Raw genomic sequence first — 14,408 nt, 5'->3', positions numbered from 1 at the left:
TACAATGTGGATGGATTTTGAAAGTATTATGGGAGACCCAAAAGAATGCTTCCATTTATCTGAAGTATTTTCAATAGTAAAACTCAGAACAGGAAGTGGATGGTGGTGAGGGACATGCGGGATGGGCAAAGGGAGGATTTGTGTTTGGGAATGCAGAGTTTCAGTTTGGAGTGATGGAAAGTTCTAGAGATGGGTAATAAAGATAGTTGCACAATAATATGAAGGCTCAATGGCACTCACTCGTACACTTGAAAATGGTTACAATAAGTTTATGTCGTGTGTGCTTTACCCTTTGTTCTTTTCAGTTTTTTAAAATTTTTTATTGATGCATAACAATTAATAGTGGGATTCATTGAGACGTATTCACATGTGCACAGAACATGAATTCACATTTTACTGCTTTTATAAAAAAAAGTCTGTCCCCAAAGCACACCCATTTAAGAAACTTCTAGAGGTGGGACAGAGGTTCATTCCCCAGACGAAGACCGGGCCAGCTGCCAGCCCTAGGAAGTGGTGGTTGGAGCCCACCAGCGGTCTCCAGGGCCAGCCCTGTCCCTTCAGCAGGGACACTGTCTCCAGGGGTAAAGTTCCTAGGCAGTTGCAGGGCAGGGATCACAGGACACTTGTGGAGAAAAAGTCTGAGTCCTGAAATCTGACCAGGGCCCTGGAGCTGCCTCAGGATGGCGGACGGTTCTTCTCCGGGGAGCTGCACCAAGGACTGATGGGACCTGAAGCTTGGAGAATTTTCGGTAGGCGTGGGTGGCTGGATCGGGGATGACGCGCATTCAGCAGGTGACCGGGGCCACTGTCACCTTATTGTCTTCTCAGCTGGGTTTCTTGGTTCAGGGCTGGCTGCTTTTAAAAGCCATTCATCCAGTCAGGGAAAGTTGACCTCAGATTCTCTCAGAGGCCAGGAGTTCCTGCCTTTTGAGATAATCCCTCATGGCCCCGAAGGACAAGGACGGGAGGCCAGCTGAGTGGCACTGAGGAGCAGGAGGGAAGACGAGAGATGAATGCCCTGAGGCTGCTCTCTGCAGGTCAGCCCTCTTCCTCTAGAGAGGCGACAGGGCCCTTCCTCCAACGTGCTTTGTCCTGAGTGCTCAAGTCCTGGGAACAGACTGTGGAAACACAACAGCTTCCGCACCTTGACCCTCAGGTTGACCAGTAGTCCCTTGCTGTTGACTGTATTGAGTGTTAGACACTGTGACATGCAAATGTTACCCATCTTGGCCCAGAGCCATTGAGTTCTTTTGGTCAGAGGACTCCAGAAATGAGGCGAGGCCATGGGGCTGATTTTACACCCCCCACCCAGAGGGCCTGTTAATTTTATCGACTACAGGTGCCAGCTGGTGTCCTTGATTTGACCAGTCATCTTAAGGATCCAAACTCTGAGCAGTCACCTGTTCATAGGAAGACGCCCTGAGAGGATTTATTCACACCTTATGCCTTCCTAAGGTACTAAATGTGCGAAGGACATTTACCTCTGCATAATCACGTCTTTCATTTGAGTCAAGCATATAACTACGCAAACTTTGAAGTAGAATCAGGTATAAAATCCATTTTCACTTCACAGAATGTTTAATTGCAATTGACAAAACAAAACTTTCATTCTGCAGCAATCGCTAATGAGACAGACTGAGTCGTGCATATGACTGTTTTATCCCTGAAAAGTCCAGTTTCCATCCAAGTCCAGGTTCAGCATCTTTAATATCAAATACTATTGCAAGGAAAATAAATCTAAATTTATATAAAATAGAACTCTGATACCTTTTGTTGCATTTTATACACGCAAAGCTTTTTCTCCCTCTCCTGGAGAATACATCTCTTTTAACTCAACAGTGACTTCTTTTGCCTACTTCAGTCTAATTGGTTTCTAGATTATCCAATTAGTCTCAATTCGCCTTCTAAGAGGGTCCCAGCTGTGCCTTATCTCTGCACAAAACCATCTCTGATGATATAGGGTGCTTAGTTTTATTCAATTCTTGCAATTATTCGCTTTCTGTGGATGTACCCAGGTGTCTTCAGGCAACAGATGTATTTTTAAATAAAGCTAATGAGGGTGTGAAATGCATCAGGTCAGGAATGCGCAGAGTAGCTGGCATCTGCACCGACAGGCCATTACAGAGATCAGACAACTGCGCCTTCCATCTTAGCCTGGAAGAGACTATCCACAATTTTGGGCTGTAAACCAGCAGGCCATACAGACCTTCAAAAACTATCACAGAACAAAAACAACCTCACTGGAAAGATTCGAAATTGCTGTTGCTTGTGTTGTGATTCTCCTTGGTCTGCATTGATCTTCTGAGTATCTGGGTCTCGCCCAGTTGAAATGAATAGGAACACTGCATTGGTTAGAAGGGATATGGGAAAACCTAACTCTGCATAAAGCACATCTTGTCTTTTTTTTTTTTTCTGTTTGTGTGGTTTTTGTTGTTTTATTTTGCTTTGTTTTGAGATGGGGGTCTCACTATGTTGTCCAGGCTGGTCTCAAATATCTGGTCTCAAGTGATCCTCCTGCCTTAGCCTCCCGGGTAGCTGGGACTGTAAGTGCCTGCCACCGCCCAGCTTTCTGCCAGTTTGGGATCTGAAACCCAGAATCTGGAGCACTGTGGAGATAGCCCATTTTTATAGAGGTGGTTTTTCCCCATTCCAACTTTCCTCACCCCCATTTTGCCCAGGTCACGTGGACAGTGGGCCACATGTGGTGTGACAAACATCATTATCTGCTGAGGACCTCTGAGAATGTGTGGAATGAAAAGGGACAGCCTTCGTTCGTCACAGATGGCTTATGAATTATAATATGTAGAGTAACACATTTGAACTCCTTTGTTACATTAAAAATGGGATTTTTCTGGAAGTCTGGTAGAAAACCAAGCAAAAACAGAATGAAAAGAGGTTTCCTTTCCTGCAGAGGATTCATAGAAATTTAAGAAGTTGCCTTATTAGAGCTGTCATGTAAGAGAGGTAGGCAGTTAGGCACGTTTCCAAATCATGAGTATGTGCAAAATAATTACCCTAATTCATTAAATAATTTTCCAAAAGAATGGAGAAAGACACACTAAAGCAATTGCTTTGGATTTGTGTAAATATTATTTTAAAGGTTTTTACAGCCATGGAGGAATTGTTTTTAAAGCAATTTTTAAATAGTAGCATTAGCTGACTTTTCGGGGGGGGGACAGATCTTCATCTTTCCATACAGTTTATAATATCTTGGGTAAAAATGTATCCAAACAGCTGCTTGCTCCCATATTCTGCACGGAATTATTTCCTGATACTTATCCCCACCATGAAATGAATTTTACTAAAGCATCCCCAAACAAAATACATGTTTGACACATCTTTCAGAAGAACAGCAGATTGCCTTTCTGTTGGTCACGTGACTCTCCTGCTAATGACCAATTGGAATTCCCCAGCAGAGAGAAGCTGGCGGCTTTATGAAGAGCATCTGTCTGTGAGCCTTGCTGGAGAACAAAAGTAAACAAATCCAAAATCTGAAGATTGTTAAAATAAAGCTCATCTTATACTCATTTGGGTTTTTTAAGACACGCTAATATTAAGACCCCTCACCAGACACCGAACCTGCTGACATCTTGATCTTGGAGTTCCTAGTCTCCAGCACTGTGAGAAATAAATTTATATCATTTATAAATTATCTAGTCACGAGCATTTTGTTGTAGCAGCAGAAACAGACTGAGACAGTACCCTCGTCTTGTGCTTCCTTTGTCTCTTCTCTGCCCTCTGTTTTCCTGTCCCTCCATTTCCACCTGGGACACACACATGCAACCTTCCGGGTGCACCTGGCTGAGCCCCCACACGACATTTCCAGTCGTGCCCCTAGAAACACAGGAGGGTGGAAACAGTTCTGGCCCCTGGAACTCCCCTTCCTCCTGCACAGCTGTGAAGTGCGGTTTGGCTCTCTCTGTGACAGCGGGACACATAAAGTCCCCCCCTGCACCTTGAGCCACGTTGCACACATTCGACTTTCTGATGTGTCACAAATACGTTCTCTCCTAGATGGCAGATGTTCTCATGCTTCCGCGTATTGGAAAACATCATGTAGCCTGAACACACTTAGTAACATAGGAGTTCCTTGCGCTGGAAGTTTTATTTTATTTATTTTTTTTAAATCAAGCATATGATCATGATTTTGCCATGAGTGATGATAACTGCTCCAAAAATCTGCCGGTCACAGAATGTTGGTCCCCAGACTCACTCTTTCATTTATCCACCCACCACACAACCCATCACTTCTGCCTCCTGGCCTTCCTTCCACCCCACCCAAGGCCCCCCATCTTCCTCCTCATCCTCAGGCAGATTCTTCTGCAAGTGGTCTCCAGGGACTCTGGGACTCTGAAGTCCTCCCCTGCTCCTCTCCACTCTCCTCTTCTCTACTCTCTTTTCTGGTCCTTCTCACATCATTCGGCGGCTAGGAAGTTCTAAATCAGGTTGATAATGATGCTAATGTCGAGCACAGTGCTCTTTAATGCCACTGTCATTACCATCACGTCACATTTACTCCAGACTCACTAAGCAGGGGGGCTGGGGGGCAGCTCAACTGTGGAGAGCATATCCAGCTTGCGTGAGGCCCTGGGTTCCATCCCCAGCGTCCAACCAACAAGCAGATGAGCAAAACCTTCATCATTTCAAGCCCACTAGCCCATGGAGTGGATATTTCCATTGCTTTTGTTTGTGTGGGTACTGTGGCTGGAACCCAGCGCACTCTACCACGGAGCTATATCCCCAGCCCCTTTTATATTATTGTTTTGAAAGACAGGGTCTTGCTAAGTTGCTAAGGGTCTTGCTAAGTGGCCCAGGCTGGCCTAGACATTGCAATCCTCCTGCTTCAGTCTCCCGAGTAGCTGGGATTACAGGTGTGTGCCACTGTGCCTGGGTATTTTTATTGTTTTAGAGGGAAAGAGAATTCTTAAAAATCTAAGATGATATCGTTGCAGGTTGTATTGCGACTAAATCTGTGACCTGCCTCAATTTTCACCATCACTCATGTTTCCGCCACACTCTGGATGTTCGTTTTGGTTTACCAGAAATGAAAACAGCAACACGGCCACACCCCTGAGGAATTCTTTTCCTCTCCACAGGTGCTAGCCTGCGATTTTGAATATTCATACAGACGTTATCCAGATTTGAACAACTGCTTCTGAAGCCTCACCCACTGGCCTCCCCTCTAGCCTCCTGAAGCACAGAGATTGCAGTTCTCTGAGGAGCTGCACATTTGCATGCCCCAGTGCCTTTGCACAGCTGCCCTTTCTGCCGCAGTCTATAGACTTCTCATTTGTCCCTGGCTGGATGCTGCACAGCCTATGTCAGTCCAATCTCTTTGTCATGAAAAAGCCTTTTCAAAGACTCCCTCTTCTTCAGCCTGTGCTAGTAGAAGGCTCCTGGTGCCCTTTTTTCTCCCCACCTGGGGCTCCTAGCATGCAGGCTGGGCTCTAAAGTCCATATGCTTGACTATCCTTCCTCCCTAAAGCAAGCTTCTTAAGGGTGACCCTGACTGGCACAGTTCTGGGCAGATACTGGATAAATGTTTGTTAAATGACTGAAAAAAAAGAGACATGTTGTCCAGAAACTCGAATTTCACATTTCTCAAAGGGACCGTCGCTTTCCTAACAGTTTGCCTCAGCATCACAGTTTGTAGTTCTTGAGGTGGGGGAGGGGCTTCTGTCTGGATCCACCGCAGAGCCATCGCTTGAACTTCCTGACTTTGTTGGCTCTGCCACATCAGATTCAGCCCGTCATAAAGAGGCCTGCTGCATTCGATTTCCTCTGGAAGGAAGAAAAACAAGACAAAACAAAAGTCTCAATTTATCACAAAACCCAGCACAGGAAAGCTTAAACAATGACTCCCAAACTCAGCTCTCAGTGCTGCTAAAAACTATTTGTCTTGCACGAGGAAGAGAGTTCCTCAAATCCAACAAAGGCCACTCTTCTTCCTTTGCCAGTAATGAGGGGAACATTCTGGATACAGGTAGATGGCCAAGTGACTTTGTGAACCCCCCCAACTCGAGGCCGGAGGAGCGTCCCTCGGGTCCCTCTGGAGGGGATCCACTTGGTTTTGAGGACGGGATGCACCTACAGTTATGAGTCGCAGCATCTTTGGACACACACATGTTTGAAAGCACATCGTGAAGGCATCCTTGTTCTGGAAGAAGCTAGGAGCCCCCGCGTCCCAGCGAGTGAGGCAGCAGCGGCCCTGATCTCCTCTCGCACCCTCCCCTGATAATGGTGGACAGGGGGCGCTGCTTTCCCTTGATTCACTAGTGACCTCGGCCCAGGACGTCTGTGGTGCTTGCTTCAGTATTTGTTAGCACCTCTGATTTCATGACAGACTTAAAAATCTTTTCCCTCCTTTCTTGTCTTTTTTTTTTTTTTTTAAATTCATTTTATATTTCTATCATTGCATTTTTAAAGTCCTCTAGTAGTAAGGAAGTAATATCCTATGTTTCTATGTTCTTAATGATTCTTCTAAAAATTTCAGTGTAAATCTTTCACCTCTCAAAGTCTAAATTGATCTGCACGTTAGGTCTACTCCCGCACAAAGACCCTTAAAAACAATTAATTCTATCCACCTTCCTACTCATTTAAATAAGTTATTCATTCATTCATTCATTTTAGAACCCAGGGACACTACAACTGAGCCACATCCCCAACATTTTATATTTTTCTTGAGACAGAATGTCACTAAGTTCCAGAAGCAGGCTTGGAAATAGTGATCCTCCTGCCTCAGCCTCCCAAGTAGCTAGTGTGGACCACCATGCCTGTCTAAGGGTCACTTATTTTAATTCTATCTTTTTACTCTACCCTCCTGTTAATATCACCTTTGTCTCATTCTACCTCTACGGTTTCCATTTCCTGTGGCTGCCCCCTGCACCCCTGCGTCTTTTATTACAATACGCCCATCTGGCAGCCCCTTCCTTCTACCTAAACATCATGCTTTAGAATCACCCCCAAGCAGATGCTTTTGGAAAACCTGGTTCTTCTTTCTACCCTGTCTTTATCTTGCCCTGTCTTTTGAAAGACATTTCCTCTGCTTTCAGAATTCTTGGCTGGCACTGGCTCCTTCAGCATTGGAAGGACATTATTCCATCACCTTCTGTCTTCCATTGTTAGTGTCAAGTAGTCAGGAGCTCATGCCACCGTGTCTTTAAAGGTAACGTGTCTTTCATTTCTCTTGCCTTTTTAGGTTTTACTCGGTTACAGTATTCTCCAGCTTCACTAAGAATGGGTTTTGATGTGGATTTCTTATATGTTATCCTGTTGGAAATTGGATTTCTTGAATCTGAACATCAAAGTATTTCACTACTTGTGAAAAATTCTCAGCCATTATCTCCAAATGTTTCTTCTACCTCATTCTCTGTCTTCTTCTGAAAATATCACCCAATAGATATTAGATGGTCACTCTACTTTCCAAGTCTTTAAATCTCTTTTCATGTATTTTTTCTTCTTTTGTATAATTCATTAAATTTTTAATTTCAATTTTTTTATTTTTACTTATACAAGTTCAAATCAGCTGTACCACATTTTATAGTTACTTTTTTTTCCTGGAGACATGAATTTTATAGTTTTTTTTATCTGCTTTTATTTTTAAAAACAGAGCAAATATCGCTGTTTTATATTCTGTGTTAACTAATTATCTGAGGTTCTTGCAGTTTAGTTTTTCTAATCTACCCTTTCACTGGTTCTTGCTCAAGGTGTCTGGTTACCTTGCTTGCTTCTTTGCTTTAGCCATGTGTTGACCACTATCCTTGAAAAATTATCTAGGAGGAAAAATTATTCTAGGAGGAAGGTGACTTTTTCTGGAGAGAATCTGTGCTTATTTCCTCCAGAGTCTTAGGATGTTATTAGTCTGGGAGAACTTGAAACTAACTACAGGCTTGTGGTGTTTTGGACCACCCAGGAGATATGGTATTGGTCTGAAGATCCACACAAAGACTGGGTTGTGGTTGTGATTCTATAGGGAGATTTTTATTTCCCATTCCCTGTGAGATATTGACTCCATTTTCCTTAAAGTCTCTTTGATGGAAATTTACTTAAGGAATAGCCTTTTGTTATCCCATCTTTATGGAGAAGCATGTCCCCTAAGACCATCTCCGTTCTGATCACATACTGGGTGCTGATTTTCCTACCATTGTCCTAGGAAGTCAAGAACCCCAAGCTTAATTTTGACCAGACCAGCAGATGTCTCCAGGGCACAGGAACATCAGAACTTCACTCATCCATCTAGGTTTCTGCTTAGAATTGTTGGTTTGGTAGTTCCTTATTTTCCTGTCAGGTCTTTGAAACATTTAATATGTTTTGAAAAACATTTCATAAACTGGTCATTGATTTTCAGCAAGAGTACCATTTTGAGTAAACAAGCCCACTCTCTTACCAGGAATAGAAGCTCCTCTATCATTTTTATAAGACTGATTCTTACGTATCCAGTAAGACACATGCAGGTCCCAACACCACAAAGGTTGTCCTGATCATCCCAGCCCTTCTCCTGTGGCACCCCCAGCCCTTCCCGTGTGACCTCCCCATCCCTGCACATGGGGCTTATGTGCCAGGACATGCTACCATCATTGTCACACATTGCCTTCTCTTTAACTTTTATTAAAAACTGTGATACACCCAGGTGCGGTGGCGCAGGCCTGTAATCCCAGTGGCTCAGGAGGCTGAGACAGGAGGATCACAAGTTCAAAGTCAGCCTCAGCAAAAGCGAGATTCTAAGCAACTCAGTGAGACCCTCTCTCTGAATAAAATACATTAGAGGGCTGGGGACGTGGCTCTGTGGCTGAGTACCCCTGATTCAATCACCGGTACCAAAAAACGAAACCAAACAAAAACCGATATATAATGTACCTACAAAAAAGTGCATTACATATAAAATACAGCTTAACAAATTAAATTTAAACAGGGATTGGCAAGTTTTTTCTGGAAGGGGGTCAGGTACAAAATATTATAGGTTTTGTAGCTAGATGGCCTTATACCCTACATAATTCTGTCGTGGTAGTATGAAAGCAGACACAGACAATACACAAACAAATGAGTGTGGCTCTGTTCCAATAAAATATTGTTCATCAAAGGCCTAGTAGGCAGAATTTGGCCCACAGGTTATAATTTGTTGACCCTATGGTAATTTATACTAATAAGTTCATTCTTGTAAGCATCAAGTTAAGATGTGGAATATTGCCTCTTTTGGCCCTCCTCAATTATACTTCCTCTATTTTCTATATACTTTTTATCCTTACAGAAATCTTATCTTTGCTTTTCTTTATAATCTTACCACCCAAGTATACATGTTTTAACAATGCTGTTAGTTTTGCCTGTTGTAAATAGTGCATGAAATCATATATGTTCTTTTCTTCTCATTATGTTTTCAAGATTCATCTATGTTGTTACATCTAACTGTGATCTGTTTTCTTTGTTATGTAGTATTCCATATGATAATATAAATATGCCACACTTAATTATCTACTGTTCCTAGATATTTGGGTTGCTTCCATTTTGGGACTCTTTTGAATAACACTTCTATGAAATGTTTTCTGGCACACATGTGCATGGATTTCTGTTAACTGGAAATACCCAGTGTTGGAATTGCTAGGTCGTGAGATGCGCCAAACAGTTTACAGAGGGCTTGTAGCCATGTACACACTACTTCCCATGCTCGAGACAGTTCTTGTTGCTCCCGATTGTTAAAGATTAAAATTTGCGGGCTCAGCGGCACTTTTTTCTCTTCTCTTGGTCGGAAAACTCAATCCAGCAGGGAGTTTCATCTACACCATCCCTTGGCTTTGGTGTATTTGCGGAGCTGTCTACCCCTCACACAATCAACTTTCAGACCAAAGAAAATCCACATAGTCGTCGTCACTCGAACTCCCTCACCCTCCCGGTCCCAGGCAACCACCAACCTACCTTCTGTCTCTGTGGACCGACTACTTTAACGTGTCGTATGAATGGAATCACGCAATCCATGGTCTTCTGCTACCAGCTTCTTTCAGCTTAGCACCCTGTTTTCCACATTCCTTTATGTTGTAGCATGTCTGTACTTCATTCCTTTCCTTACTGGGTGGTAGTACCGTGTGTGGGCTTACCATATTTAATTAATCCATTCACGAACATTTGGGCTCTTGGGGATATTACATACCTTTGGAATATTATGAATAATGCTACTATGAACATTCATGTATGAGTCTTTGTGAAGTCATATGCTTTCTTATCTTTTGATTGTATACCTAGGAGTATCATTGCTGGGTTATATGATGATGCTTGTGGAGCTAATGATGGCAGAACTTTAGAGAGGTAGATGCTAGTGGGAGGGTTTCTGATCAGTGGGGGTGTGCCTTTGAAGGGGATTGTAGGACCCCAGTCTCTTTCTCATTTTCATTTCCCAGCCACGAAATGAATATCTTCTTCCATCATGTGCTCCTACCATGATGTGCTGCCTTACCACAGGCCCAAAGGCAATGCGGCAACCAACCATGTACTGACACTATCAAAATCATAATCCAAAATAAACCTTTCTTCTTTTTATGTTGATTATCTCAAGTACTTTGTTAAAGTGATGAAAAGCTGACAAACACATTGATTTTTGACCCAGCATTGCTGCTAAGCTTGATTATTAACTCAAGAGCTTCTTGGTTTTTCCATGATAATGTTATATCGTTGAGACTCGAGCATATAAGCACAGGCAACAACTTTCTCAACCGGACCCCTAGAGCTCAGGAAATAAAGCCAAGGGTTAATAAATAGGATGGCATCAAATTACAAATTTCTGCACAACAAAGGAAACAATTAGGAATGTGAACAGAAAATCTACAGAATGGGAGAAAATCTTTGCTAACTACTCTTCTGACAAAGATTTTTAATATCTAGAATATAGAAAGAACTCAAAAAGCTTCACACCAAAAAATCAAATAACCCAATCAATAAGTGGGCAAATGAATTATCATTTATCATAATTTTCTCCATAAACTTTAAAACTTAGTTGCTTTATGCAATCAATAGTCACTTAGCTTGGTTCATATATTTAGCAATTTCATTGTACTTCATTCCTTTCTGCTTCTTTTTAAAAAAATATTTTAGATGTAGAAGGACACAATATCTCTATTTTATTTATTTATTTGTTATGTGGTACTGAGACTCTAACCAGGGCCTCGCACATACTAGGCAAGTGCTCTACCACTGAGCCCCAGCCCCAGCCCTCCTTTCGGCTTCTTTACCAACCTTTTGGCATAATTTTCTGTCATATAATTTGTGCTTTTCAAACTTTGCTTAACCTTATTTCCTAAACCTTCATTCATTTTTAATTTATGTTTTATTTTTATTAAAATTTTTTATTTTTACAGATTGCATTTTGATTCATTGTACACAAATGGAGCATAACTTTTCATTTTTATGGTTGTACGCAATGTAGTTTCACACCATTCATGTAATCATACGTGTACATAGGGCAATACTGTCTGTTTCATTCTACTATCTTTCCGTCCCCCACCCCTCCCACCCCATTTTCCTCTGTACCATTCAAAGTTTCTTCATTCTTCTCTTCCCCTTCACCACCCCCACCCCCCGCGTTATATATCGTCATCCTCTTATCAGAGAAAACATTTGGCCTTTGTTTTTTTTTTGGACTTGGCCTATTTCACTTAGCATGATATTTTCCAACTTCATCTATTTACCAGCAAATGCCATAATTTTATTCTTTATGGCTAAGTAATATTCCATTGTGTATATATACCATAGTTTCTTTATCCATTCATCAATTGAAGGGCATCTAGGTTGGTTCCACAATCTGCCTATTGTGAATTGAGCAACTATGAACATTGATGAGGCTGCATCTCTGTAGTATGCTGATTTTAAGTCCTTTGGGTATAGGCCAAGGAGTGGGATAGCTGGGTCAAATGGTGGTTCCATTCCAAGTTTTCTAAGGAATCTCCATACTGCTTTCCAGAGTGGCTGCACCAATTTGCAGCCCCACCAGCAATGTATGAGTGTACCTTTTTCTCCACATTCACACCAATATTTATTATTGCTTGTGTTCGTGATATAGCTCAGTTGGTAGAGTGCTTGTCTCACAAGCACATGGCCCTGGGTTCAATCCCCAGCACTGCAAAAAGAAAAAAACATAGACCTTCATTCTTAAAGGTGGTATGGTATGCTAAGTGGGCAGGATTGGTCGTTCAGGATGTGGAAAATTTATCTTCTGTTCCTGACTTTCTCTGCACCCACTGAGAAGTCAGCTGGGTTTAAATTTTTTAATGTAACCTGTTTTAAATTCTCAGGTTGCTTTCAAGGTTTTTTTGTTTGTTTGTTTGTTTGTTTTTAACCATTGTCTTCAGTGTTAATTTTTACTTGAAAGTGTCTGAGCCTCGATTTCCTTGAATTTACTTAGAGTTTACGGGGCATTTGTAGCGAGGTGGGTGGTCCTAGAGATTGAACCAAGGGCCTCACAAATGTTTTTGTGGGACGTTTTGAATCTGGGGATGGATGCCTTTCATAGGTTTTAGAGAATTGTGTTTTCATCTTATTCTCATTCGCAGTTGGTCGTGCCCCACGCCGGCCGCATGCATGTGAGAGCACCTCCCTTCATTTCCTTGGCACCAATCCGCTTCCTTTGTATTCTTCATCCTTCTCCATTCGACGCTTTACGCAGGACAGTGTTGTTTCGTTTTGTTTTCCTGACCTATCTCGCAATACGTTACATTTCACTTCATGGGCTTCTGCTTAGCTGTCAATCCTAACTGTGCAATAACTTCATCAGATTGTAATTGTTCATTTCTAAAACTGACATTTGTTTTCTTTTTATATTGGTGATTTTGCTACTTGGCGTTGTACAGTTCTCTGGGTTGTCGTGCATCTGCAATTACAGTGTCACGCCGAGTAGTTTCACTGTCCTACAGATTCTCCACATTTCACCTGCTCGTCCCTCCACCCTCTCCCCCTGAACTTGATTCTGCCCTTTACAGTTTCTGATCCCCACCCAAATCTCAGGCTTCCATTTCTTTGATCATGTGATCATGGTTGTTTTACAATCTAAGCCCAATGATGGCAGTATCTGCAGTCCTTGCTGGGACTGTTTTTCTGCGGCTTCTCATCTATGTCATCTCTCCTGGGTCTGATTTTTTCTCCCATCAGTGCTGGGATCAAACTCAGGGCTTCATGCACGCTAGGCAAGCGCTCCGCAGATGAGCTACATCCCCAACCTCCCTGAGAGTTGTTTATTTGCTTCAACCACTTTTTCAGTTTTTTTTTGTTTGTTTGTTTGTTTTTGTGGTGGTAAAATACCCTCGACCTAAATTTGCCATGTTGGTGACTCTTAAGTATCGGGTTCAGTGGTGTTAAGCACATCCGCATCCTCGTGCAACTATGTCGACCATCCACCTCCAGAACGCATCCCGGCCTGTAAAACTAAACTCTGCTCCCACTGAACAACTCCCATTCTCCCCTCCCCGCAGCCCCCGGCAACCACCCATCTACTTTTTGTTGGCGTGAATTCGACTGGTCTAGGTAGCGGATGAAGTGGAATTACATGGTATTGCCTTTGCCTGTTCCACTCAGCATGGTGACCTCAAAGTCCCATTCTCTGCATGCGCCACATTTCGCTTGTCCATTCACCTGCATGTTTTCAGCTGTTGTGGTTAGTGCTGCTTTGCACATGCATGTAGGCGTAGCTCCTTGAGACCCTGCTTTCAATTTTGGGGGATATATAACCAAAAGTGGAATGGTGGAGCAAACAGTAGTTGTAGCTTTGTTGTTGTTGTTCATAGCTGGAGATAGAACCCAGGCCTTTGCGAAGCTAGGTAAATGCTCTACCACTGAGTTACATACCAAGACCCCATTTTAATTTTTTGAAGAACCACCAGCTTTCCACAGGGACTGAACTGTGTAGTTTTTCCATCAACAGTACGTAAGTGTTCCAATTTCTCCTCATCCTCACCGGCATTTGTTATCTTCTGGACTGACCTATACATGTCATCCTAATGGGTGTGAGGTAAGACTGGTTATTTTTTATTATGTGCTTGACATTGTACTTGAGACGCTATTTGTAGAAGTAATGTGAAGCGTAGAATAATGCTTTCTTCCCCTATGAAAGATTTTCATTTCTTTCTCTGAGATACTTGGATGTTCTAGCAATAGAGCATCATCTTGATCTGTCTTCAGGGCTGGAGGTTTCTTGAGTCTCCAAAAGGGCCTGCAGTCTGGTTGAGGTCCATGCCAGAGTGGATTTCTTTTTCTTTTTTTTTTTTTTAATTTACTTTTACTTCTCAGGATCAGAATATCATGTTCTTTGCTCCACAAACACACTCACATGAAGGTGACTCCAAACACATGGCTCATGGATGTGATTTGAATGTTCCCTTCTAAAATGCAAGCGTTGCTAACATGACGGTGTTAAGAAGTAGCACCTTTAGGAA

The sequence above is a fragment of the Sciurus carolinensis genome, chromosome 13 (assembly GCF_902686445.1).
Source record: "Sciurus carolinensis chromosome 13, mSciCar1.2, whole genome shotgun sequence".
In the NCBI taxonomy this organism is placed as follows: domain Eukaryota; kingdom Metazoa; phylum Chordata; class Mammalia; order Rodentia; family Sciuridae; genus Sciurus; species Sciurus carolinensis.
Note: the sequence above shows the minus strand (reverse complement) of the source record.